The sequence below is a fragment of the Xenopus tropicalis genome, chromosome 7 (genome assembly GCF_000004195.4).
Source record: "Xenopus tropicalis strain Nigerian chromosome 7, UCB_Xtro_10.0, whole genome shotgun sequence".
NCBI lineage: Eukaryota > Metazoa > Chordata > Amphibia > Anura > Pipidae > Xenopus > Xenopus tropicalis.
This window is the reverse complement of record NC_030683.2, coordinates 31,186,544-31,212,551: the sequence shown is the minus strand read 5'-3', so window position 1 is coordinate 31,212,551 and position 26,008 is coordinate 31,186,544. Positions and strand designations below refer to the sequence as shown.

At 41.5% G+C, this 26,008-nt stretch overlaps 1 long non-coding RNA gene across 1 annotated transcript; it reads left to right on the top strand.

Annotated features, from left to right (window-relative positions):
* Positions 1-297: 297 nt before the first annotated feature.
* LOC116412034 lies at positions 298-25,547 on the top strand. The gene is made up of 2 exons (XR_004223486.1): positions 298-460; positions 25,382-25,547. It is a non-coding gene; the product is annotated as an uncharacterized LOC116412034 (long non-coding RNA).
* Positions 25,548-26,008: the final 461 nt, after the last annotated feature.

Sequence of the window (26,008 nt, the reverse complement as noted above, 5' to 3'; positions counted from 1 at the left end):
ATTAACATTATTGAAGACGGGCAACTAACATGCTACGTGGGACATCAGCCTGGTGGATAGTGATACAATATGTATTGATTTATGAAGATTCCCAACTTGTAGCAGAAAGAATTATTTTTTTAGAGTTCAAGCCAGAAATACATGGCAAACTCATTTTTCTTCTCATTGCTTGGTAAATATGGGCCTATCTAGTTAAATGCAGTAGAAACCTATAAAGAAAACATGTTTGCTTATTCTTGAAAAAGTTGATCCTTTTTTAATAGAAATCCCAACTAACTAAACGTTACTTTGCAGGTGTAACGGTATCTGGCAGTGTTGGTCTGGGCCCACCAGAGAACCTCACATACAGGGTCCATGCTAAGACTCATGGAACATGGGATATATTATCCAACTATGCATTTAAACCAGTCAAAAAAGCACCCAAGCAGAATGTTAATGGAAACTGAGTATCACCAGTTGGGTAAGTACATACAACTTTTGTATGCTATTTGGGAGTAACGGTAAAATCCTAGTGTTAGACCGTTGCTTTTCATTTCTAAGCTAAAGTTCACTGTTCACTCATGCTAATTGGGTGCTTTTGGCATTTGCCCTTTTGCAATTTAGCACCTACGTTAGCAACTGAAACTATTGTAACAGTTATTTGCTGCTTTGTATGTAAATCTGTATGTTTAGTGTTTACACACATTGCAGAATAAGTTGTTACTTTATAAATACCTGTCATTGATAAATAATAAATAGTAATAAATAGTAGGTACTATTTATAGAGGACCCATAAGTGTACAGAGTGCTGCTAGCGACCCCCATACATTCCCTATGCTGTTTTTCAGTTTCTTATTCTTTATGTAGATATTTTTCAATCCCTTTTTCCAGATCGAAATCAGATTCTGAGCTTTTTAATGAAATATGAAAGTTCCATTACATTGCCTTTGTTTGTGTGGGAGCTGCCATGAGCCAAATTTGCAGGTCCTCCCTTCCCTACAGTATAAGGTTTATATAAAGTAAATAAGAGACCCAACCCATTAATCTCTAGCACCACTGGTATAATATAGATCTATGTCAGTATGCGATATTTACTCACCCTGAGGTGCAGGGTAAGATAATGAAAGAGCATTCATTACAGGAATTATTGTCATTATCATTGATTATTGTGATTGTTTCTGTTGGCGAACAAAGTACTGCAGTCTAGTTTGTAGACTAGTAGGAAATTTCTGTTGTGGCACAAACCTTGGTATTTGGGTGTCCATCTGGAGGCAGGAGGATTGCTTTAGCATGGTTAAGCCACTGGTTCCAGGCAGGTATTGAGGTTTTTGTAAAGACTATTATTGGCCATGACTGACATTCTTTCATATATGACGTCTTCCTTGATTAAATTGATTAGTTCTGTTTTTGTGGGGATAACATCTGACTTTTTTTTCAGTATGAGGATCCTGGCGGCTTTTAGGATATGACAGCTGAGGATATGGAAAGTAACAGATCTATATTGACAAGGGAGTTGGTCCAGCTCGATGTTGATGAAGGCGAGCTTTGTTGAGTAAAAGAATGTTATTCCTGTTACTTAAAAGATCAGTGAAATGGTTTGACTCCAGAACTAGGCACATCTTGGGCAGCTCCATCATGTATGTAGGTAGTCGCAGACATCCCCGCAATTTATCCAACACTGCGGAAGGAAAATGGGACTAGTGTGTATTTGGCTCTGGTTGTTTGCCAGACTGTTAGAGTTTGTTTAGTAGTTTGTAATATGTTCTCTTTTGCTGCCGGTATATTGGGTGTTTGGAGCTACAGTAGATGCAAAGGGCTTTTGGTTGGTGGCGTAGTGTTGTTCCTAGTCTTGCCATCTGTTGTTGGTAGGCTCCAGGTGAATGTTTGGCTAATGGTGGTCCCTTTGTGGTAGAAAGTGATGTTGGGCAAGCCTAGCCCTCCTTCTTTTGTGGATTTATAGAGAATGTTTGCTTGGACCGTGGGCTTGGTTTTGTGCCAGATAAATTTGTTGAATGTCTTGGGAAGGAACACTGTCTTGAGGAGAGGTATGCATCCTAGCCAGGATGTATAAAGGATTTCACATTTTTTCAGTGTATCCTTAGTAGTTTTTAGTAGTTTGACATTGGTTTTCTGTGTAGATTTGTGTAGGCGTGTTACCTATCTTTAGCCCTAGATATGTTATAGTGGTGTCTGTCCACTGAAACCTATGTTTGTCTTTTAGTACTTGCAGCTTTCCGGGCTTGTGTTTTACCGGAATTTACTTTATAATTGGAAACTCTGCCGTAGTCTCGTAATGTGTCTATAAGTTTTGGAAGTGATGCTTTGGGATTTGTAATTGTGAGAATGATGTTGTCAGCAAATAGAGCCAGCTTGTGGTGTTGGGTTCCACATTGTATGACATGGATTTCTTTGTGGTTCCCTATTAGGTCAGATATGATCGGGGCTAGGGGGCATCCCTATCTTTTGCCATTTGTGAGGCTTATGGGGTCTGAGTAGAAGCCCTTCTGGCTATTTCTATGAGGTTTAGGAGCTTCTTTGAGTTGTCTGCTGCTTGCCTGCCCTAAATAAATCCTGTTTGGTCTAAGTGCATTACTTGGGGGAGAAAGTGTAGTAGCCGATTGCCTAGTGTTTTAGCAAACAATTCTGTGTTTAGAAGGGAAAGTGGTCGGTAGTTGGCACAGTGTTCGGGGTCTTTTCCTGTTTTGTGTATAGTAGTAATTGTTGCGGCTAACATCTCATTTGGGAAAGGGGTTCCTGTCTTTACCTGATTAAGTAGCTCTGTCAGATAGGTTATTAGTGGGCCTTTAAAATCATTGGAGTACATTACAGTGAGGCCATCTGGCCCTGGTGCTTTACCCTTTATCATGCTCTTAATGGCTTGTATGACTTCTTTGTTTTGGATGGGATTATTTCATGTTGCTAGTTGATCTGGGGACATGGTAGGTAGTTGGGCTTTTTGGAGGAAGTTCTTGATTTCTAGGTTGGTTGGTGTGTGTGTGATTTGATGTTTGAGTTAAGTAAAATTCGTTTTGAAGGAAATGTATGGATTCTGTCTGTTTTTTTCACTTATGCTATTTGTTTTGCGGTCTTTTTGGAGGCTTTCCTTTTGTTCTGTGTATCTAATATTTTATTCTTTTAATTCTTTTATTTCTTTTTGTAGCTTTTTTCTGCGGAGTGAAGCCATTTGAATAAGGTGTCCGCGTATAACAGCTTTGTGAGCTCACCATAGGGTCCCTATTGGTATATCAGGAGTGTCATTCATTGTGAAATACTCCTTGAGATATGTGTTTGTCCTAGTGCACTTTTCCGGTGATGTGAGCGCCATTTGCCCCTGCAAGAACAGACTTGTTGGGTTGTTAGCTGGAGTTATATTGGGGCGTGGTCGGACCAATTAATTTGCCCTATATGGACATGGGTCATGCTTTGTAGGGTATACTTATCTACCAAGAACAAGTCTATTCGAGAGTAGCTATTGTGGACAGTTGAGTAGTAGGTGTAGTCCCGATCTCTGCTCCGTGGGTTAATCTACACGAGTCATACAGGTCCTGTTCTTTGAGAAGGTTGTGGAATTGGTTAGAGAGCCTGCTATGTTAAGTTATGTATTAACTATAGGGTTAATTGTAAGATTGAAGTCCCCTCCTAGAATCAAAATGCCCTTTTTGACCGCTATTATTCGTTTCAGTGTTTTCCTTAAGAAGGGTAGCTGGCCGTTTTTGGGTGCTTATATAGACGCTTTTGTGATAGAAGTATTATTAAGTGTCCCTTTAAGGATTAGGAATCTCCCTTCTAGGTCCCCATGGGTCTGCTCAATATGGGGGATACAGTTTTTGTTTATCCAAATGGCTACATTTCTTTTTTCTGTGGCTGGAGTAGTATTGGTGTGGAAAAGTAGTGTTGTTTAGTCGGGTTGGGTTGCCCTCCTTTAGGCATGTCTCTTGGAAACATATAATGTCCGATTGTGAGCAATTGGATTCTTTAAGTACTAAGTGTCTTTTTAGTGGTGAGTTGAGCCCTCTAATTTTGATTGATGTTTCTTTTAAGGCCATGTTGTGGTGCGGGATGTGTACTTACTGTGTCTCGGATTGGCTGTGTTCATGTTGTGCAGTGTCACTTCCCCAAGTGGTGATCCCTCCCAGTTCTGAAATTATAAATCTTTAGAGGTTCGCCTGCCAAGAAGAGAAAAGGATACATTTTTTTTTAACCTTTTTAGTGCCGCAGGACGTAGAATCTACGTCCTGGGTACTAAAGGACCAAAGTGCCACAGAACGTAGATTCTACGTCCTGGGGCACTTCCGGGTTTGGGAGCGGAGAAGCGGCTTTTCAAGCCGCTCCTTTGCTCCCCGCTCGTTCCCCAGCCTCCAGACACAAGTCAGAGGTGGGGAACGAGTGGCCCCTGGGGCGCGATCGCCCAGGGGCCCCATAAGAAAAGGCAGGCACGTGAAATCCATGCCTGGATTTCACGATCGCCTTCTGCCTTTCTCTGCTCCTCCCCCTGCTGGCCCCCCTGCTTCCTGCTGCTCATACTCACTGCCGGACTCGTGCTGCAGCTGTCTCCCTGCAGATCAACGATCTCCTACACAGGTAAGTGGCAAAAACACACAAAAACACACATACACACACATAATACACTAATAATACACTAATACACACTTATACTCACATTTACACACAAACACATACATTTTAGGGGAGTTGGGAGATTTCAAACATTCACAACACTTACACTTACACACACTTACTTGCATACATGCACACAAAACACATTTTACCTAATGTACGCACACACTTACACACTTATGTAATTTTGTAAATTTTTTTTTTTTTCTAATCGCATCGTTTTTATTCTTGCCTGAAAAAAATGTTTTATTGCCATTGCGGATATTGTATTCGCTAACCGCACTGCGCAATACCTTTTGTGTATTATTTTGGTGTTTCTACTAAATTTTCTGTGATTTTGGTGGATTTTTGGGTATTTTACTGCATGTTTAGCCATTTTATAGCATTTTCAGTTATGCATAGTTCTTGTTCGCTTGACTTTTGTCTGTTATTCTGCCCGCAGATATTATTAGGCAAAAAAAAAAATGTTTTTAGTGATTTTTTTTTTTATTTTTATCAATTGCTGCTTTTTACATTGTTCTTTGTTACTTGTCTATGCACATGGACATTTTGTCTGCTGTATTTCAATTTGACATCCTCTGTACACCACATAGTTTGGTAAATCTATTCATATTGGGCATGAAACTGTTCAGTAGACTAGTGGCGTTCATAGTAAGAATGTTTTATGTTGGTACGTTACTAAATGTGGGGTACATAATGGGGCAACATGCAAGCTTTGTGATGATTTTCAGAAATGTCACAAAAACCATTCTGTTTAGCATAGCTTTGTAGTTTGGTAGTTTGCAGTAGAAAGTTTTATTTACCCATTTTTGTTTTGTCAGAATGTGTACTTTCGGAAAATATATGGTTTTCTAGGGTCTCCTTACTGTTAGGTGGTCGTATGGCACATAATACACATACCGGGTGCAAAAACTGCATGAGCCGAAGCATCTTATGTGAAAATTCATATGCACTATTTTTACTTGGGTGCCCCTGTACCCCACATAGTTTGGTAAATCTATGCATATAGGGCATCAAACTGTTCAGTAGACCCCTGGCGTTCATATTTAGAATGTTTTATGTTGATACGGTACAAAATGTGGGGGTACATAATGGGGTAAAATGCAAGCTTTGTGACAATTTTCAGAAATGTCATAAAAACCGTTCTGTTTAGCATAGCTTTGTAGTTTGGTAGTTTGTAGTAGAAAGATGTATTTACCCATTTTTGTTTTGTCAGAATGTGTACTTTCGGAAAATATATGGTTTTCTAGGGTCTCCTTACTGTTAGGTGGTCGTATGGCACATAATACACATACCGGGTACAAAAACTGCATGAGCCGAAGCATCTTATGTGAAAATTCATATGCACTATTTTTACTTGGGTGCCCCTGTACCCCACATAGTTTGGTAAATCTATGCATATAGGGCATCAAACTGTTCAGTAGACCCCTGGTGTTCATATTTAGAATGTTTCATGTTGATACGGTACAAAATGTGGGGGTACATAATGGGGTAAAATGCAAGCTTTGTGACAATTTTCAGAAATGTCAAAAAAATCGTTCTGTTTAGCATAGCTTTGTAGTTTGGTAGTTTGCAGTAGAAAGATGTATTTACCCATTTTTGTTTTGTCAGATTGTGTACTTTCGGAAAATGTATAGTTTTCTAGGGTCTCCTTACTGTTAGGGGGTCTTATGCCGCATAATGCACATGACGGTAGCTTATATTGCAGTGTATACACTTTGTATGCACTAACTTCCTTTTGGGGTCTCTAAATGCCAGATACATCGGTGATCCTATGCACAATGGGCATCAAACTGTTCAGCGGACCCTTGGTTTTCATATTTAGGGTGTGTTTTCTTGGTACCTAATGTTATGTGGGAGATATGGTGCTTGAAGATTTGATGTGATTTTCAGGTATTTCACCAAAACTAGCAATTTTGGGAAAGCACTGCGACTCAGTAGTTTGGAGTAGAAAGACATGGGTACCAATTTTGAATTCGCCCGAATGTGTACTTTCCAAAAATATATGGTTTTGGGGGGTCAATGTATTTTTTTGTGTTTTTACCCCACAGAAAATGCAGTAAACGTGTTGAATTTTCAGTAGCTAAAGAGACCTCTGGGGCAATCTCTATGCACTGACGTCCTTATGGGGTCTCTAAATGCCAGATACAGTGCTGATCCTATGCACAATGGGCATCAAACTGTTCAGCGGACCCTTGGCTTTCATATTTAGGGTGTGTTTTCTTGGTACCTAATGTTATGTGGGAGATATGGTGCTTGAAAGTGGAAGATTTGATGTGATTTTCAGGTATTTCACCAAAACTAGCAATTTTGGGAAAGCACTGCGACTCTGTAGTTTGGAGTAGAAAGACATGGGTACCAATTTTGAATTCGCCCGAATGTGTACTTTCCAAAAATATATGGTTTTGGGGGGTCAATGTATTTTTTTGGGGTTTTACCCCACAGAAAATGCAGTAAACGTGTTGAATTTTCAGTAGCTAAAGAGACCTCTGGGGCAATCTCTATGCACTAACTTCCTTATGGGGTCTCTAAATGCCAGATACAGTGCTGATCCTATGCACAATGGGCATCAAACTGTTCAGCGGACCCTTGGCTTTCATATTTAGGGTGTGTTTTCTTGGTACCTAATGTTATGTGGGAGATAAGGTGCTTGAAAGTGGAAGATTTGATGTGATTTTCAGGTATTTCACCAAAACTAGCAATTTTGGGAAAGCACTGCGACTCTGTAGTTTGGAGTAGAAAGACATAGGTACCAATTTTGAATTCGCCCGAATGTGTACTTTCCAAAAATATATGGTTTTGGGGGGTCAATGTATTTTTTTGTGTTTTTACCCCACAGAAAATGCAGTAAACGTGTTGAATTTTCAGTAGCTAAAGAGACCTCTGGGGCAATCTCTATGCACTGACGTCCTTATGGGGTCTCTAAATGCCAGATACAGTGCTGATCCTATGCACAATGGGCATCAAACTGTTCAGCGGATCCTTGGCTTTCATATTTCGGGTGTGTTTTCTTGGTACCTAATGTTATGTGGGAGATATGGTGCTTGAAAGTGGAAGGTTTGATGTGATTTTCAGGTATTTCACCAAAACTTTTTGGGAAAGCACTGCGACTCTGTAGTTTGGAGTAGAAAGACATGGGTACCAATTTTGAATTCGCCCGAATGTGTACTTTCCAAAAATATATGGTTTTGGGGGGTCAATTAATTTTTTTTGGGGTTTTACCCCACAGAAAATGCAGTAAACGTATTGAATTTTCAGTAGCTAAAGAGATCTCCTGGGCAATTTGTATGCACTAACTTCCTTATGGGGTCTCTAAATGCCAGATACATTGGTGTTCCTATGCACAATGGGCATCAAACTGTTCAGCGGACCCTTGGCTTTCATATTTAGGGTGTGTTCTTTTGGAACCTAATGTTATGTGGGAGATATGGTGCTTGAAAGTGGAAGATTTGATGTGATTTTTAGGTATTTCATCAAAACTGGCAATTTTGGGAAAGAATTGCGACTCAGTAGTTTGGAGTAGAAAGACATGGGTACCAATTTTGAATTCGTCCGAATGTGTACTTTCCAAAAATATATGATTTTGGGGGGTCAGTGTATTTTTTTGTGTTTTTACCCCACAGAAAATGCAGTAAACGTATTGAATTTTCAGTAGCTAAAGAGATCTCCTGGGCAATTTGTATGTACTAACTTCCTTTTGGGGTCTCTAAATTCCAGATACATCGGTGATCCTATGCACAATGGGCATCAAACTGTTCAGTGGACCCCTGGCTTTCATATTTAGGGTGTGTTTTCTTCGTACCTAATGTTATGTGGGAGATAAGGTGCTTGAAAATGGAAGATTTGAGGTGATTTTTTAGAATTTTCATAATTTTTTATAGAAAATGCTAAATTCAGTAAAGCATTGCCGTTTGGTACTTAGGAGTTGGAAGACATAGTTACCCATTTCGGATTCGTCAGAATGTGTAGTTTTCAAAAATGTATGGTTTCCTGGGGTAAACCTAATGTTCCAGGATTTTTGGCTTTGGAATGTAAAGTATGCCGTATTCTGCTGTAATGCTTTGAAAATTTAGTAATTTACTGCTGGGAGTTTTTGATCTATAGAAGTCAGAAATCTCAATAAAACTATACATATCAGGTATTGGCACATTCGGGAGACATGAGGCTTTCCAAATCAGTTGAATTTTTGTCCATAAAATAAAATGTGTTTCTGGTAGAAATCCTTATATCATGAAAAATAGCATTTTTTCTTTTTTTTTTTGTATTTCAAGCTCTAAATCTTGTTCCAGAAGTGGAAATACACAAAAACTCAGGTAGATTTGGAAAGCTCAGGTTCTCCTGAAAAAAACAATATATAGTTTGCCTACCTAAACTTAACCCTGCCCCCAGTAAAAGCCCCTACATTGAGAGAGCACAGAATGTTCACAAAACGTCTGGCACTGGGGGGAACTGAAATGACGAATTCGGCTGGCACTTAAAGGGTTAAAGGTTTTTATTTTATTTTCTTAACAAAACATACATACAATAGTACAGGAAAGCATACTATGTTATGATCACAAGAATAATACATAACAATGAATGAAGGTTGGTGAGTTTCCGGACAGCATAACCTGGGTAATATTGGGTTATTGTGGTTTTTGGGGAGTCTACTAGTTCTGAAGTCCCTGAGCTATACTAAGGGGTTTGCCTCGGACTGTGCTTCTATCCAGGGTTCCCATACATTCTCAAATTGACTAGTTGTATCCATTGCTGGATATCAGGTGGGTGGGGGCTCATCCATTTTATTGCGATCATTTTTTTTTGCATAGAAATACAGTGATCTAAGTAATGTTCTAGTTTTGGTTAAAGGCACTAGGTCATCAATTAAGCCTAGTAGGCACACTTCTGGAGATAGGATTCCCGGCAGGAGAACTTGTTCATTCAAATATTTGGTTACCTCTGTCCAGTATTTTGTAATTGCAGAGCAGGTCCATATTAAATGGAAGAACCCCGGGTCTGTCATTTGACATTTGGGGCAGAGGGCGGTCTGGTTTTTCCCCAGGGTCTTAAGTCTTAATGGGGTGATATATGTCCTGTGTATTATTTTAAACTGGATCATCTTGTCCTTGGTAGAAATCAAAAAGTTGTATAAATCACATGTTATGTCTGCCCACTTGTCATCGTCTAGCTGCGGGACATCACTTATCCATATGCGTTTTGCTGTTTCAAATGGGGACCCTTGGGCTTGTAGGAGCACCTTGTATAGATCAGACACCAGTTTTTTGGGGTTTGGATCCCACAGTCTTTGTTCATAGGCTGGTGTTGCGGTGGTGATTGTTTGGGTACCAAATTGCGATGTAACCGCATGACGTATTTGGAGGTACCTGTAAAATACTATATTTGTCTGGTTTAGTTTCCTTTGTAGTTGGTCAAAGGTTGGAAAGTTACTCTCAAACAGAAGGTCTTGCAGGTGGCGGACACCAAGCTTGGGCCAGTAATGGCAGTCTGGGAGGTGAAGTAGGTGTTTGAAATTTGATTTCCTCCATAGCGGGGAGCGAGGCCATGACAAGTGGGCAGATTTGAGAGAAAGGGTCTTTGCTGTTGCCCATATTTTTTGTGGGATACCAATAACTGGAGGGAGGCCTGGGGTGTCCCTTGTTTTCCTATAGGGAGCATTTCTCAGGGCTTCCAAAGATCCCATGCATGTGGCCTGGAGTATTGTAAGGGGATTGTCCAGCTCTTGAGTTAACCAGCTGTGTATGAACATTAGCTGTGTAGCATAGTAGTAAAATCGGAGTGGGCGAGGGCTAGACCCCCCTTGTCCTGTGGGGTCATTAGTGTATGTCTATTGACCCTAGGGGCTTTGTGGGCCCAGATAAAGGTGAAGAGAATTGAGTCTATGCGATTAAACAATTGTGGGGGGAGCCATATGGGGGCGTGGTGGAGGACATATAGGAATTTAGGTAGGTATATCATTTTGAATAAGTTTACTCTGCCCCATATAGTCAGGGGGAGAGCTTCCCAAAGTCCACTAATGTTTTTGAAGTTGTGTATAATCAGCTAAATATTGTCGGCTATGTAGTCAACCGGGTTTTGTGATACAGTGATGCCAAGATATCCTAATTTTGTGACCCATTTCAGTCCCTGAATATTGTCCCTTGCTTGGTGGCTTTCGAGGGAGAAGAGAGTAGATTTGGTTTTGTTTATTTTAAGACTACTATATGCGCCTAAGTTGTCTGCTAGGGCTAAGGCGTTAGGTAAAGGGATTCACGGAGGTCTGCGAGGAATAGAAGAACATCGTCCGCATACAGGGCTATTTTTTCCTCGAGTCTACCATATTTGAGCCCTTGTATGTTGGGGGATTGGCGGATCAATAGGGCGTAGGGTTCTATTGCGAGGGCGAATAGAAGGGGGGAGAGAGGGCAACCCTGCCTGGTACCCCTGGTAAGAGAGCAGGGTATGGAGGTGACGTTATTGATACGAATTTGTGCCACTGGGGAGAGGTAAAGGAGTTTTATCCAGGAGATAAATGTGGGGCCTATACCAAATTTGTTTAGTGCTGCCCATAGGTATGGCCATTCGACAGAGTCGAAGGCTTTGGTGGCATCTAATGGCACAATGGACATGGAACCAGTATTGAGGTGGTCAATTTGGAGGTGGGTATGTAGGCGTCTTAGGTTGATTGCGGTGCTTTTTTGGGCATGAATCCAGTTTGATCTGGGTGAACAATGGATGTTATGACTTTATTAAGGCGCCGTGCAAGTATTTTAGCTAGTATTTTTACATTGGTATTTATAAGGGAGATGGGCCTGTATGAGTCACAGAGTTCTGGGTCTTTCCCTTCTTTGAGAATAAGCACTATAATTGCGGCATAGAAGGAGGGGGGGGAGAGTGCCAGATGTTTTAGCATTCAGTAGAGTGGAGTGGAGTCTTGGGGTAAGTTCTTTACTCAACAGGCGATACCAGGCTGCGGGCAGACCATCTAATCCCTGGGTTTTCCCTGGGGGGAGGGATCCAATTGCTTCGGCTACTTCGCTAAGGGTTATTGGACTGTCTAAGTAAGCAGATTCAGTGTGGGGAAGGTAATTCCTTGCAGGATTTGCAGCATTTCAGGTTCTGTGCCTGTAATGCGTGAGGAATAGAGATGCTGATAGTAGTCAGCAATCGCATTAGCTATGTCTATTGGGTCTGTTACATAGGTACCTTGGCTGTTTTTAATTATTGCAATCAGAGTGGTGGGGCTGTTAATTTTGGCCAGGTATGCTAGGGTCTTTTCATTTTTATCCCTTTGGTCAAAGGCACGTTGGTTTGCATATAGCAGTTTCTTGCAAGTACAAGTGGTTTGTTCCAGTTCCCTTTGAGCAGAGACTAGTTATTGGTGATTGTGTTCAGTGGTGTTTTTGCTATAACTTTTTTCAGCTGCTAGAACTGTCGCCTCTGCTTTGGCTATTAGGCTGATGCCACACCAGGCGTAGGGCTGATTTTTTTCGGCAAGCGGAAAAACGCTTGCCGAAAATTCAGCCCTACGCCTGCTACTTGTGCCTGCACCCGAATGAATGGGATACGCTTGGGTGCAGGCACATGTAGCCGATATACGCATGAAAACGCGAGAGAATGCAAAGTCTCGCGTTTTCATGCGTATATCGGCTACATGTGCCTGCACCCGAGCGTATCCCATTCATTCGGGTGCAGGCACAAGTAGCAGGCGTAGGGCTGAATTTTCGGCAAGCGTTTTTCCGCTTGCCGAAAAAATCAGCCCTACGCCTGGTGTGGCATCAGCCTTATACTTTTGTTTGCGTTTCTAGCATTTGTGATTGCAGATATAAGGGAACCACGAGCCACTGCTTTGGATGCCTCCCAAACCGTGTTGCCCTGACTGGTGCCTTCATTATAGCTAGGGGACAGGGCAAATATGGGGAGATTTTCCCGAAAATAGCTTCTAGTGTCTCTTTATTGAAGGGGGTTGGTATGTAGACCAAGGCTGCTATCATTGTCTGGTTGTTAACTTTGCAGTGGAGAATCTCATATCTACCATAATGGTCTACGGTCAAGTTTAGTAATTCAAAGAGTACGTGCTTCTCTTTTTAAGTGCCAGGAGTTTTTGCCCGGTCAGGTGGGTCTCCTGGAGGAGGAGATCGGGCTTGTATTTGTTAACATAGTCGAACATGAGGGTTCTTTTGAATTTAGAGTTTAGCCCACGGACATTCCATGATAGAAAGCTAATATCTCCCATTGTGGAGTTGCCTTGATTGTAAGTTATATTGTGTCTTAGTGCGGTAGTGTGGTGAGGGGTTGTGACTTGTGTGTCATTGTATGTATTTGGGGTCATAGCATTATTTACATCAGAGTAAAGCTTAACATTGAAACAGTAACAAATATAAACAATCCCACCCTATCCCTCCCATCCCACCCTATCCCTCCCTGCCCATCTATCCAGCATAGACGGCCCATTCCCAGAAACAGTATTGAACGGGGGGGGGTCAACCAGTAGGTGCTTGTACCTAATACTTACTGCACCCTGCTTTTACGTGCTCACTATGTTTTGCGAGCACCCTGTGATCTTGAGGTATATGGCCAGCAGCAGCAAGGTAGAGCAGCGTTTATAATGCAGGGTCCCTTGCGAGGGGAGATTATCAGGCTGCGGGAAAGAAGAGGGGTTTACCCAGTCTTGTCTAATGAGGCAGCAAATATATAATAGGAGCCTTCACGGAGTTGGTTATCAGGTTAAGCAGTTTGGAGTTGGCAGTCTCAGGTCCTTGTCACAATGCAGTCGTTAATTGAGCACTGGTTGCTCCTGTGTTGGATGATGCGTGTAGTGTCACTTCATGTCTACGGAATGAGTTTTAGGGGCTGATTTACTAATCCACGAATCCGAATGGGAAAAATTTGGATTGGAAACTAACATTTTGTGACTTTTTCGTATTTTTTGCGTTTTTTTCGTCGCCGTTACGACTTTTTCGTAAATTGTCGCAACTTTTTCGTAGCCTTAACGACTTGCATGAATTGTCGCGACTTTTTCGTAGCCATTACGATTTGCTCGTATATTGACGCGACTTTTTCGTATTGAGCGCTCGGAAACGGCGGGCAAACCTTTCAGATTTGATTTTGGAAGCCTCCCATAGGACTCAATGGCACTCTGCAGTTCCAACCTGGAACCTGGAAAGTCACGATACTGAAGCTTGAATGAATCCGAAACTTTCGTACTCAGCGCGACGGCTCTGAAAAAGTCGCGACAATTTGCGCAAGTCGTAACGCTATGAAAAAGTCGCAACAATTTACGAGCAAGTCGTAACAGCTACGAAAAAGTCGCGACAATTTACGAAAAATCGCAAAATACCGATCATTACGAAAAAAAACGCTTTCAGACGTTCGTGGATTAGTAAATGTGCCCCTTAGTGTTGAATCGCTCTAAGTGGTGTTGGTTAGTGTGTCCTTGTGCCTTATTTTACTGTGCAGCGATTTTAGTTCCATGATATTGCTGGCGGTAGTTAGGATGTTTTGGTTATAGAGATTGTCAATGGACGCATGTGTTTCTTAGTGCGCCGCCATTTTGCCCTGAGTGTTTTAGGAGTTGAGTGTTTTGCTGGGCATTAGTCACTAGGGTCAAGTAGCATATCGTGCTGTGAGGGGCCAGCTGAATGTGGTTGCTTCGTTAGCAGTAGGTGTAGGCATACTCACGGGGGCCTGGTTGTGGTCACCGATCAGCGTCGATTGGGGCTGTTGCGTGGACTCCCTTGGCGCCTCTGGGTGTTGAGCCATTGGTCTGCATCGCTAGGGGTCAGGAAGAAGTGAGTTGTGCCCTCTGATGCGATGCGTAGTTTGTCTGGGTAGATCATGGAGTAAACCATCCCTGCTTCGCGGAGCCTCTTTTTAACCCCTTGGAAGGATGCGCATTGTTTTTCGACTGCCAGGGAGTAATCTGAATAGAGCGAGATGTTGTTGCCATTCCAGGTGAGGGGGCCATTTTTCCGTGCTGCAATTAATGCTGCGTTCCTATCACGGTAGTTGAGAAACCGCATAATGAAGGGTCTGGGATTGGTGGTAAGTGGCCGCGTTGGTATGCGGTGGGCCCGCTCGATAGTCCGTAGCCGCGAGAAGGTGTCAGGACCCAAGACTTCACGTAGCCATGTTTCGGCGAATGTTTCGCGGCAGTTACCTTCAGATTTTTCGGGGAGGCCTAGGAGGCACAAGTTATTGCGGCGGTTGCGGTTTTCCAGGTCCTCGGCTCTGTTAGTGAGTATTTGGACTTGCTGCCTTGGTGCTGTAAGTTCGTTTGGCATGGGATGCAGAGATATGTCGATTTTGATGGTCTCCAGTTGCGTGGTTATCGAGGCATGATTCCCTTTTATGGCTGCCAATAGTTCGGAATTGGAGGGTTCCGTTGGTGGAGTTGCGCCCCAAACTTGCTTCAGACTCTGGTGAGGGTGGGTCTGTGTCAGGGGCCTTCTCCACGTCTTGGGATGCCTGGAGATAGCGTTCGAGCATATTTTCCGGCTTGGATTTGTTGGTATGCTTCCCCATCGTGTGGTAAGTTTGCTGTTGCCAGTAGTATGCAATTTAAGCACTGGTGCTGCTGAAATTAGTCTGAATATTAGTTGGTGGCAAGGAGCAGCGATAAAACACGTCTTCTCACAGCGACATCCTGGCCACGCCCCGCAAGTATACATTTTTAAACAAAACTTAATCAAAACATAACTAACATGTTGTGCCATAACTGTAAATATAAAGAACAAAAAGGTTGTGGGTAATAAGGGGAAATAGGTGCGTTATAGCACTCTCTGGTGCCAGGTATTCTCATTGGCCTTGGTCACCTACGGGGAGAGGGTCACTTCGGGTTTTTAGAAGTGAGCATAGGTAGGGTATAATTGTCAAGCATAGTTTTGCTCTCTCTTTGCCGCCGGAGGGTATTGGTGGTGAGCAGAATAAAAGATTTGAAAGAGATGTTGCTTTGAGCACTGTGAAGAAAATTTCTTTTCCATGGTGTCTTTGTTGCTGGAACTTGTTCCCATTCTTTGTCCAATCTTTTCTGTTCATAAGCTTTGGTTGGCGAGGTCCCATTCAGTCAGTATTTTTTTCCCGTATTGGGGGTCAGTGATTAGGTGGGTTTCCCTTTTGTAGATAACTTTTAATTTTGCCAGGTAAATCCATCTATAGGGAAGCATTGATGTGGTGCGGTTCAATAAGATAATATACTTGTCTTGAGCAGGTTCCTTAGCCTTATTTTATTATTTATTTATTTTTTTAATCATTAAAAACTCATTGGGTGATACTAATACTTTGAATGTGGCATGGACCAGTTCGGACTACTGACGCTGGTAACTGAAGTCCCACTTTCTAGGAGGCTGTCTCTGTGTCTATACCTACACCCAGATACATTATTGAGTACAACTATCATTTTTAATGCCTTAAAAGTTAAGTTTTACACATTTTGTCTCCCTCATACCCTGGGTGGGGATTATATTTGAGTGGTACGGTCTATAAGAAAGCTTCTATAAGGTTTGTGGCCCGAGTGGGTATCCCACTAGACTTATTTGATAATTGGTGGATCTGACTAAAGGTTGGACGATGAATTCGAGTGGTGGGCATTTCACCCAGATCCCTCAGGCACAGGTGACTGATGTTCATGCATTCCAGTCATTGTGCTCACAATTCTAGAACTGGGGATGTCTGGAACAGTGCGGCGTTACCATTTACTTGCAGGCTTGTTGCAGGCCTCCAGGTTACTCTTAGTAATGCCTAGTCTCTCCATTACAGGCGTGATCAGCCCCAGCCCCAGATTAGTGGAAAGGCCAGAAAGGCCCGGGCCTAGGGCGGCATGCTGCCCAACCCCTTCTGAATTTGGTCCAATTACTGGGAATGTGTGGGAGATTTGATTGCTCTATAAATCTCCCACGCACCAATCCCAATGCTTTGGACATGAGTGAAAACTATGCGTAAATGCACGTTCGCACGCTTTTGATGCCTGGGAGAGGGAAGGGGAGGGGGTGACAACCTGTGCAAGCTTAGTAGCGCCTACAGTATTAATCCGGCCCTGATCAGACCATCAAAAGCATTGCACCCAGGCAGGTAGGGTCTGCAAGAGAGAGGATAGGGGTGTAATCCGTAGGGTCTAAAACAGGTCTAGATTCGGGTCGTGGCTAAATGATGACCTGAGAGGACAGCTGCAGCTTTTCTTTTTAGCACAAGACCTCTACAAATGATAAAATGGGCAAATACGGGAAAAGAAACATCAGATTCCCCAGTCTGCTTCACCTCACTTAAAAATGTGGAATCCCAGAGTCCGTTAAACCCGCAGAGATGAAGGCAGCCTTACAGGAAATCTTCAACTCCATATTGGGCCGACCACTTGATACAGCAATAGACAGAGCTACAGGTATGCCGCAAAGGAGTGAACAATCCAGGGATACCATATGCTGTATGCAGAATCATAAGCTGAAAGAGACAATTATGCAAAAAGTGTGTACATCGGAGCTTTCCTATGCGGGTCAAAATATAGAAATATATCAGGATATCAGGAGCGTGGCTTACCCTACAGCAAAGATGCACACTATGGCCACTGACAAAAGTTCTAGAAGAAAGAGGCATAAAATATAGATGGGGCTACCCTTTTTCCCTGATAACTCAACTAGAAGGGCGCTCTCGTAATCTTGAAGAGTCGGGTGAAGTGCAACAATTTTGCCATAACTTACCAGCGATTGATTTAGCAGAACAGAGATCGCTGGCATATAGTGGGGAGGACTTACCCGTATCGGTCATCCAGGAGTGGGCTTCACCGCTGAAAAACCAGAAATCAAACAACAGATCCTCTCCTTGACATGATAGAACTGTGCAGTGGGAATTTTGCAGTTGTGTTAAGTTTGGGAAATTCTTCAAGGTCATAATCGAGCTATAGCATAATTTGATAAATATAAAAGCTCTTGATCAGGTATAGAGCTTATTGATTTTCAATGGTAATGGGATATTTGCTATTTTTATTTTTTTTCAGATAATTCTCATATAATTTAAAATACTTTTTAATAGATGTGGCTTAATATTTCTCATAATTAGCCGCCAAAATGGAGGATTCATTAACAAGCTGTATATCTTATGTACGAAGCTCCAATATGAAACTGACATATTCCAGATTCCAAGGGGCTAACTTTGTACCCGTAAATGACCAAGGGCAGAGGTGTATGCCTAACCCCAGATATATTGAGCAATTAATAGATGCTAGTAGAGGGGTGGATAGGTCTGAGGCCTAAACAAAAGCAAAAAAGTCGCTATGGTACAGGATACCTATTTTAAAGTTAATTCAATGCCTAAACTGTACTTTAAAGTTCTCAGTAATACAGGTATGGGACCTGTTATCCAGAATGCTCGGTTCCTGGGGTTTTCCGGATAAGGGATCTTTCCGTAATTTAGATCTTCATAACTTAAGTCTGCTAAAATTCATTTAAATATTGAATAAACCCAATAGGATTGTTCTGCCTCCAGTAAGGATGAATTATACCTTAGGTGGGATCAAGTACAAGGCACTGTTTTATTATTACAGAGAAAAAAGGAATCATTTTTAAAAATTAAAATTATTTGCTTACAATGGAGTCTATAGGAGATGGCCTTTCCGTAATTCTGAACTTTCTGGATAACAGGTTTCCGGATAAGGGATCCCTTACCTGTATATATATTAGTAGGCCACAGCCATCAAAACTACAAGTTGCTGGAATATTTACTGTGGAGGCTACAAACTGGGTTCTACTTGATCAAATGTCAGATAAACAGGGTGACTGCAATATGGGCAAGGGAATGCAAGGTAAATTTTACCCTTTGGCCTCACTTTATCTTCCCAATGTGGGGCAATATCAGACTCTTAAGCGTTTTTTGGGGGGGGGTTTTGCCTTTTTTTTTGCCTTTTTCTTCTGACTCTTTCGTTGACCCAAGCAAACAAAAAACTGCAAAGGCCAGTCTCCTCCAGCAAGACAGGTCTGTCAATCTGCTATTTTGTGTTTCAAGAGTCAGAGCTACCAGGGCAGAGAGTAAAAAATGACAGAAAAGCACTGCTTTAATGGCCATTATTTCTATAAATAACTCATAAACCATTATAAATGAATGCATATAGCAAAGTTGCTTAGAGTGTTGTTTTCTTTTATTCTGCAGAAAATGACATTTTGTGTTGACTTGTCCTTTAATGTATAGCTTTGACGTTGATTTCTTTTAGAGTGCATTTCCTGTATTCCTGTGTTAATTCTTATTAATTTTAGTTTCTGGACAGTGTTAAGACCCTTGATATTTAACCACATTACAGAAACTCTGATAGGGAGTTGTCTAAATATATTCTGCAAACCCAATTCCCGCACTCTGGGCAGGGTGGCCTAATCACTGGAAATCTAAATGGGTGAGCTAAGCAGCCTTATATTTACCTACATCTGTTAGTTTCCCCTCATTCATTGCTGCACTATAACATGCATATGCGTAACTTGCTGGTGATAACATTTTGCGAGATAAGTCCTATTGCTTTAACCATTTACTGTATCACTAAGGGACATAAAAGTAAGCGTATCATTTATACTCCTATAGTAAAACCTTCAGTTAGAAGTTAGGAAATTAGTTAGAAATTTTTAGAGATTTTTCAGTAATGAATGAAAAAGAAAAAAAAATAGGGGCGGGGGGAAGGGAGGGGAAAAGGAACAGTTTTCAAAACACCTTTAGTGTAACGTATTTTTTTTTTATCACTATATAGCAAGGATGATTACCCATTTATATTGGATGAGCTAGGGGTTCACATAGTGCTGTATATATTACAGTCAATCACCCCTGAAAGATAGCTTGGGTGTCATTCTTCGTTTCTTTGTGGGCATCTCCCATTCCTGTATTTCCTTCTCTGGTAGGTCCTCACCAGGGAACTTTATCTGGTTCCCTGAAGGTAACAGAGCAGCCTTCCAGCTGGGCGGTTAGAGAAAATGGTAAGCTTGGCTCTTATATCTTTGAGCGTGTCTTTTATCTCCTTCAGTACAACTCTTTGGGCAGCTTTGATGGATTTTGTCATGTCTTGGAGATCCAATTTCGTCATCAGAAGTTAGTGAAGGTCTTGTTGTTGAGCAAATGATGGGGAAAATTGATGGAATGCAAGGGGCTTGGACTGCGTATCAAGGGATCCGCCATCTTACCAGGCTTGTTAGGCCCTGCGTCACCTGGTCTGTCGAAATTAGAGGAGAGAGATGGGTTTCCCATCTGTGTTGAGCTCTGTTATGAAGGCGTAGGATGTTTCCTCTTAGTTTCCTTGCCCATATTGTTTGCTTTTATGGTCTTCTATCTATATAAAATGCTAGTTTAACAGAGCTTGGAGATGGGAGCTGCGTACTTGTATGTCTGATCAGCACGCTTTCTGGCCACTTTCCCCCCTGTAATTACATTTTTATGTATAATAGGTGGTGCTCAGGCCTCTAATAATTGACTGGTTTTACTGCATTGTTCATATATTGGTCCTTCATATATCGATATATGGAGCCCATTCTGTATCACACGGCAGCAGGTTTAGCCTATCATTGTAAAGGAGTATAGCCTCCCCTCTTGTTTCCTTTTTATTAGTATCTCTCTTTCGACTGATCAGATCTCCCAGTATTCTGAGGGATACTGATATAGTCAGTCATTTTTCATATTGATTTCCTAATTACAGCTATTTTATGTGCCAGACACTTCCCAATAAGCCCATATGGGACATTTAAATGGGAGTCAGTGTCCCCAGCAGCCCGAAAATCTGTCGCTCTGTGAGGCTACAATTGTATCATTACTTTTATTATTCACCTTTCTATTCGGGTTCCCTCCTGTCCATCTTCCAGTCTCTCATTCAAACCACTGCTTGATTAGGGTAAATTGGATCCTAGCAACCAGACCTGAAATCCCAGACCAGAGTGGTGCTGAAGAACAAGCTAAAATTCAGACCAAATGCAAATTTAAAGATAAAGTATTCCTTTAAACGAAAATTATAACCTTAATCCCAAAAAAATAGTTAGACAGGGTCATTCACAAATGAAAACAAATTGTACCAATAAAACAACGCTTCACTCACAGTCACACCATTGGTTGAATTAGCACATGTTTGTACATGTGAGCAGTAACGCCACGGCAAGGCTTCAACCCTGTTACCGGCATTCACACACCTTTCCCTCCGGGTGTAACGCCTCAGAGGAGAGCCAATGGGAATAATTTGCCATTGGCTCCCCTCAACAGAAAACATGTCAAACGTGACAAACAACGACAACTCAAGAGGCATCAACTGCACGTGTCTATGAGTCCCACCCTTTGCTCATTTAACTTTAACCTTAACTGATTTAACTAAATTTGCAGGCTAAGGTAAAAAAAACCCTCTGAAGCGGCTGGTAATTTGCCTCGGACAGGGAAAAAAACCCTTGGCCTGGAAAAACTACAGAATTACAGAACTATAAACATAACTATCAGGGTATGGGTTATATAGACATGATGTGCAGGAAGGCAAAGCAGGCTGGGATCTTAGTATCTGCTCGCCTTCTTGTTACACCCTTAGCTCACATTCTCTCACACATTCTCTCTTAGAAATAAATACTTACCTGGAACTTACCTCTCTTGATGTGCCAGATGAGTGACTGCCTCTCATAATTCCAGGCCTGATGTTACCCGGCAGTCTCATACTCTGGGAGATGGAATCCCAGGTGAAGGTGGAGCTGATGGTTGGAATTGCAAGAGATGACCTGGCCTTTGTGCAGCAGGCGATGATGCTGAAGCCCTCAGATATGCCAACTGCCCGTTGATGTTATTTCCCTGAGCTAGATGGAATAGCATGGTGTTATTATGGCTGGCTTATATGCATGCCTATATACTTACTCCAGCCAGGTGGAATTTAAAAATGAAAAGTCGGGCACAATGTATTTGTCGCCTGATGTAACTTCATTCTCCGGTGTCTCTAGGAATGACAATGCCTTTCCATTATACGGCTGGAATAGCTTTTCTGCTGGCTGCATGAAAGGAAAAAATATATTTTTAGTTAACCTTATGAAAAATGTATCTAATATAAGTAATTGAATAATTGCTGTATTTGCTTTAAGAGGTCCAAATGATGGGTTTTGATTGTGTAAAAATAATTTGTGTTTCAGTTTGCCATGTGTTTGACATAACAGTCAGGGGTGCTGCTGTCATTAGGGGAGTTAAGATTCTCACCTCAGCCAGCAGCTCCCGTGAAGTTACCAGGGGTGGCAAAATTGCTGCTCCTGGTAACTTAAAAAGCCAAAGTTCCTATTTTTAAATCAGAATTATTTCTCTGCAGCATCCCTGTAGGCCACCTCAAGGCGGCGTCAGTGGTCGCCCCGATCACTATTACTTAAAGGTAACAATGGAATTATACAACCTTTAAAGATGGAAATGCCATATTGGTTGCCTTTGCCGAGACACCTTTCTTATGTGAGTAGGTTTTCCATGGGTTTTTGTCATGGCTGTGTGAGTATGGGGACTTTGGTTTTTAATGCTTAAATACAAGTTCCACACACTAAAACCGCTGCTTTCTGATCCACCTATTTCACTTGTCAGCGCTATTCGCCCAGGGCTATAATCATTTGTGAGTTGTATTCCCCAACCGTCTACTTACTGCTCTTGGCTGGAATGGGGGTTCTGCTTCTTCCTCTTCCAGCGCCACCCAATCAATGGATTCATAGAACGGGTGGCACCTGATGTCCCCTTTCAGACCAAGGCGTCGTTTAGGCTTCTTTTTTAGGAGCTAAAGAATCGATGGACAAAAACAAAACAAGAACACGTAGTAAAAAATGGATCTTTGCTAATTAAAAGAAAAGGGAGAATACATTTAAAAAATTCTTTAAGTACATAAAGACAATACATTCTCATAAACATGTCAGATTCAGAGATCTTAAATTTAGTTTTAGCCCAGTCAAGGAGGAGATATAATAATATATTTCTGAATGTTACAATACTTCTATCCTACTGTTGCTACCCACCTTTCCCAGAAGATGTCTCAGTTCGTCATCCAGCCAATCAAATATCTCAGGCTCATATGACTTGATGGATTTAATGAGCTCCTCGCTGTTGGGGTTGTCAAAGGGCAACGTTCCGGTGGCCATTTCGTAGATGGTGATCCCAAATGACCACCAGTCTACTGCTGCATTATATTCTTTTCCATGTAGAATCTTGAAAAGACGCGGAAAAGTAAAAAATTCTAAGTATGTCTATTGGGAAAATATTGGCAAGAAAGTTCAATGGATTCAACTGGCCATTGGGTGTATGGAGTACATTGAGTAAAGATGGCAATGCGATTGTTTATTTTACACGGGTTTTTAAGGGGAAGTTAAACACATTGTTTTATATATGTGCTTTACTTCCATTTCTTACCTCAGGGGCCATGTAGTCTAGGGTTCCAGCCCAGCCAGTGGTGGTGTCTCCTGGGAAGATGTTGTGCTTGGCCAGGCCAAAGTCAGAGATTCTGACGTGTCCTTTGTGATTGAAAAGAACATTCAGGGGTTTCAGGTCTCTGTAATAAAGAGTTTAAAGGAGTTACGTAGAAGAAGACAAGGGCTGCTGATTTGCAGAGAGACCTGTGTGAGGCCTTTGCTGTAGAATGTTACAGAGATGAAGAAATCTGTACTGACCGATGGATGATCCCCTTGCCGTGTAGAAACTGCAGGCCGCAGATCATCTCCGCTGAATGGAACCTGTTTAACAGAGAAATAAATAATGGTTAAGTCAATCCTAAAAAACTTTTTTTTGAAAATGAAAAAGTAATTTGAATATACTTCCTACTGTCAAAATATTTTATTCTGTTCTTCTTATAGGTGCAACTGAAATTAAGCAATTTCTTAGTGATATTTTACTGGTACCATTTACCCCACGTGCCACTTACTGAACTCTTTCCGTGTCCAACCCGCCATGTTGCTTCAGCTCATCCTCAAGGCTGCCCCCACTCAGGAACTCCATCACATAGAAGGCGTGCCGCTGGTTACACAGACAAATGGAAAGAGTCAAAGGGGAGGAAGAAATGGCAGAACACTTACACAACATAGGGTAGTACCCACTCCTGTACATGCTGCACAAAACAAATAAAACGATACAATAGGAATATATGGAATCAGCTCGTTAATATTGCGAGCCGTTGATGGGTTCCCTGCATGTTGTTATTAATCTCTGCAGGCAGAATGCAGTACTGGATATATAAATCCTGCATGAACATGTATGGGGAGTACAAGGCAAGCAGGCCGTATATAATGTGTATAATGGCATTAGGAAGGGTTTTGATACTGTCCTGTTTAATCTCTTTGGGGTTAAATATTTTGTGATGGCAAATCTGTCCCATTTTGCCTTAAAATTTGCATAACTGCTAAAAAATTGCGCAAACCGCATGTGTTTTTTTGACGCGACCACAACTTTTCCCTCAATCTGCAAATTTTTGCGGCAGTGTTGCAAAAAAAGCTTCCAATGCCGACATGCAGAATTTACCAGCCAATTCATGCCCAGCTACAAAATTCTCTCATCACTGTGTATGAGTAAGCTCTCATCTAAGCAGCGTCAGACTTGGCCTGCTAGGGCCCACCAGAGAGCCCGTCAATAAATGCCCACTCTCACAGTAATAAGTACTGACAGTGTTAAATATAATAGGTGTCATATAGACCTATAGTGAAAATAAGAAAGGCCTAATGGGAATTGCCATTGTCTGGGGCAATAGGGCTGGTGCCCACCAGGAGATTCTTGTGCTCTGGCAGGCCAATCTGGCTCTGCATCTATAGGAATAAATGGAAATATTGAGCCAATGTGGTACCTGAGTTTGAAAAGCGGCATAGCCTTGGCAAAGAAATTGGCACTCTCGCGAGATCTTCAGCACTTGTGCCTCAGTGAGAACATTGCTGTAATTGGTCTCATCAGTTTTTCTCAAGAATTTCACAGCCAAATATGGCTTCCTGTCTCGCAGAGTAGCCAACATAACCTGAGAAAGACAAGAAAAGGGTCAATATATATATTATTGCCTTTTTAGAGCACTAGGCTACTCATAGTGGGAACCAATCTCTCACCTTGCCAAAACCTCCTTCTCCCAGCTCAGAAAAGAAATTGTAGCTGGTCACACTCAGTGGGTTCAGCCTCGGAGATGGAGCTTGCACGCTCACTGGTCCGGCTCCTCCTATTGAAGGAAAGAGATTTTATTTACAGCCCATGGAATATTAATAATAGTTAATATAACCCTAGTAGAGTTCTTTAGACACAGACACATTTTTGTTGCACTTTATCTGCCCCATGTTTTTCTTGTACCGTATACTGCACTTAATGGGACATCTGCCTGATGGATAGTGATACAATATACAATATGTATTGATGTATGGAGATTCCCAACTTGTAGCAGAAAGAATCATTTTTTTAAAGTGCAAGGCTGAAATACAAACTCCAAACTGAGCCCATGGCCTGTATTTAGTCACAGAAGACACCCCGCCGATACAAAACTGTACCCAAATGAAAGTGTCACATATTATCCAAGCTCAGTAACATCCAACTAGGTCTTTCTAAGCAATATTAGCTTGCTTAAAGCAGTCAGATATAGATTCTACTATACAAACTGAATTGTACCTATAAAAAATAGTGGAAAGGAGTATATATATATATATATGTAGCTTAATAAATAAGCATTATACTAGATATGATTTTTTAAAAATGTTATTACCATTTTTCTTCTCATTGCTTGGTAAATATTAGTCATAATATCTAGTTAAATGCAGTAGAAACCTATAAGTAAAATGTGTTTGCTTTTTCTGGAAAAAGTTGATCCTTTTTTAATAGAAATCCTAAGTAACTAAATGTTACTTTGCAGGTGTAACGGTATCTGGCAGTGTTGGTCTGGGCCCACCAGAGAACCTCACATACAGGGTCCATGCTAAGACTCATGGAACATGGGATATATTATCCAAATATGCATTTAAACCAGTAATAAAAGCACCCATGCAAAATGTTAATGGAAACCAGCTATCACCAGTTGGGTAAGTACATTCCACTTTTGTATGCTATTTGGGAGTAACGGTAAAATCCTAGTGTCTTTCTGAACCAAACCCAACCTTTTAATATGACGTGACTTTTGACCACTTGACAACTTACAGTTTCTGCATTCAGACAAACCTTTTTTGATGAATTTGATATATGACTAAAGTCCAAGACTATAAGTTGGTGCTTTTTAAATACCTCTTATTAATAAATAATAGTATTAATAATAGTAATAACAATATTTAAGAAATTTCTCTCTACCTTCATTACTCTCCTCCTTCTTTCGTTTCTCCTCCCTGCAGCACTCATCTGGCTGCCGCTCCTCACAACTCCTCTCTCTCTTCTTCTTTAACTTCTTTTCTCCATCTTCTTCATGTTCTTCTCTTCTTTTCTTGTCCTGAGATGGCCCGGGGTCCAAATCTTCAGAACGAATCCTCTTCATTTTCTTGCGTGGAAGTGT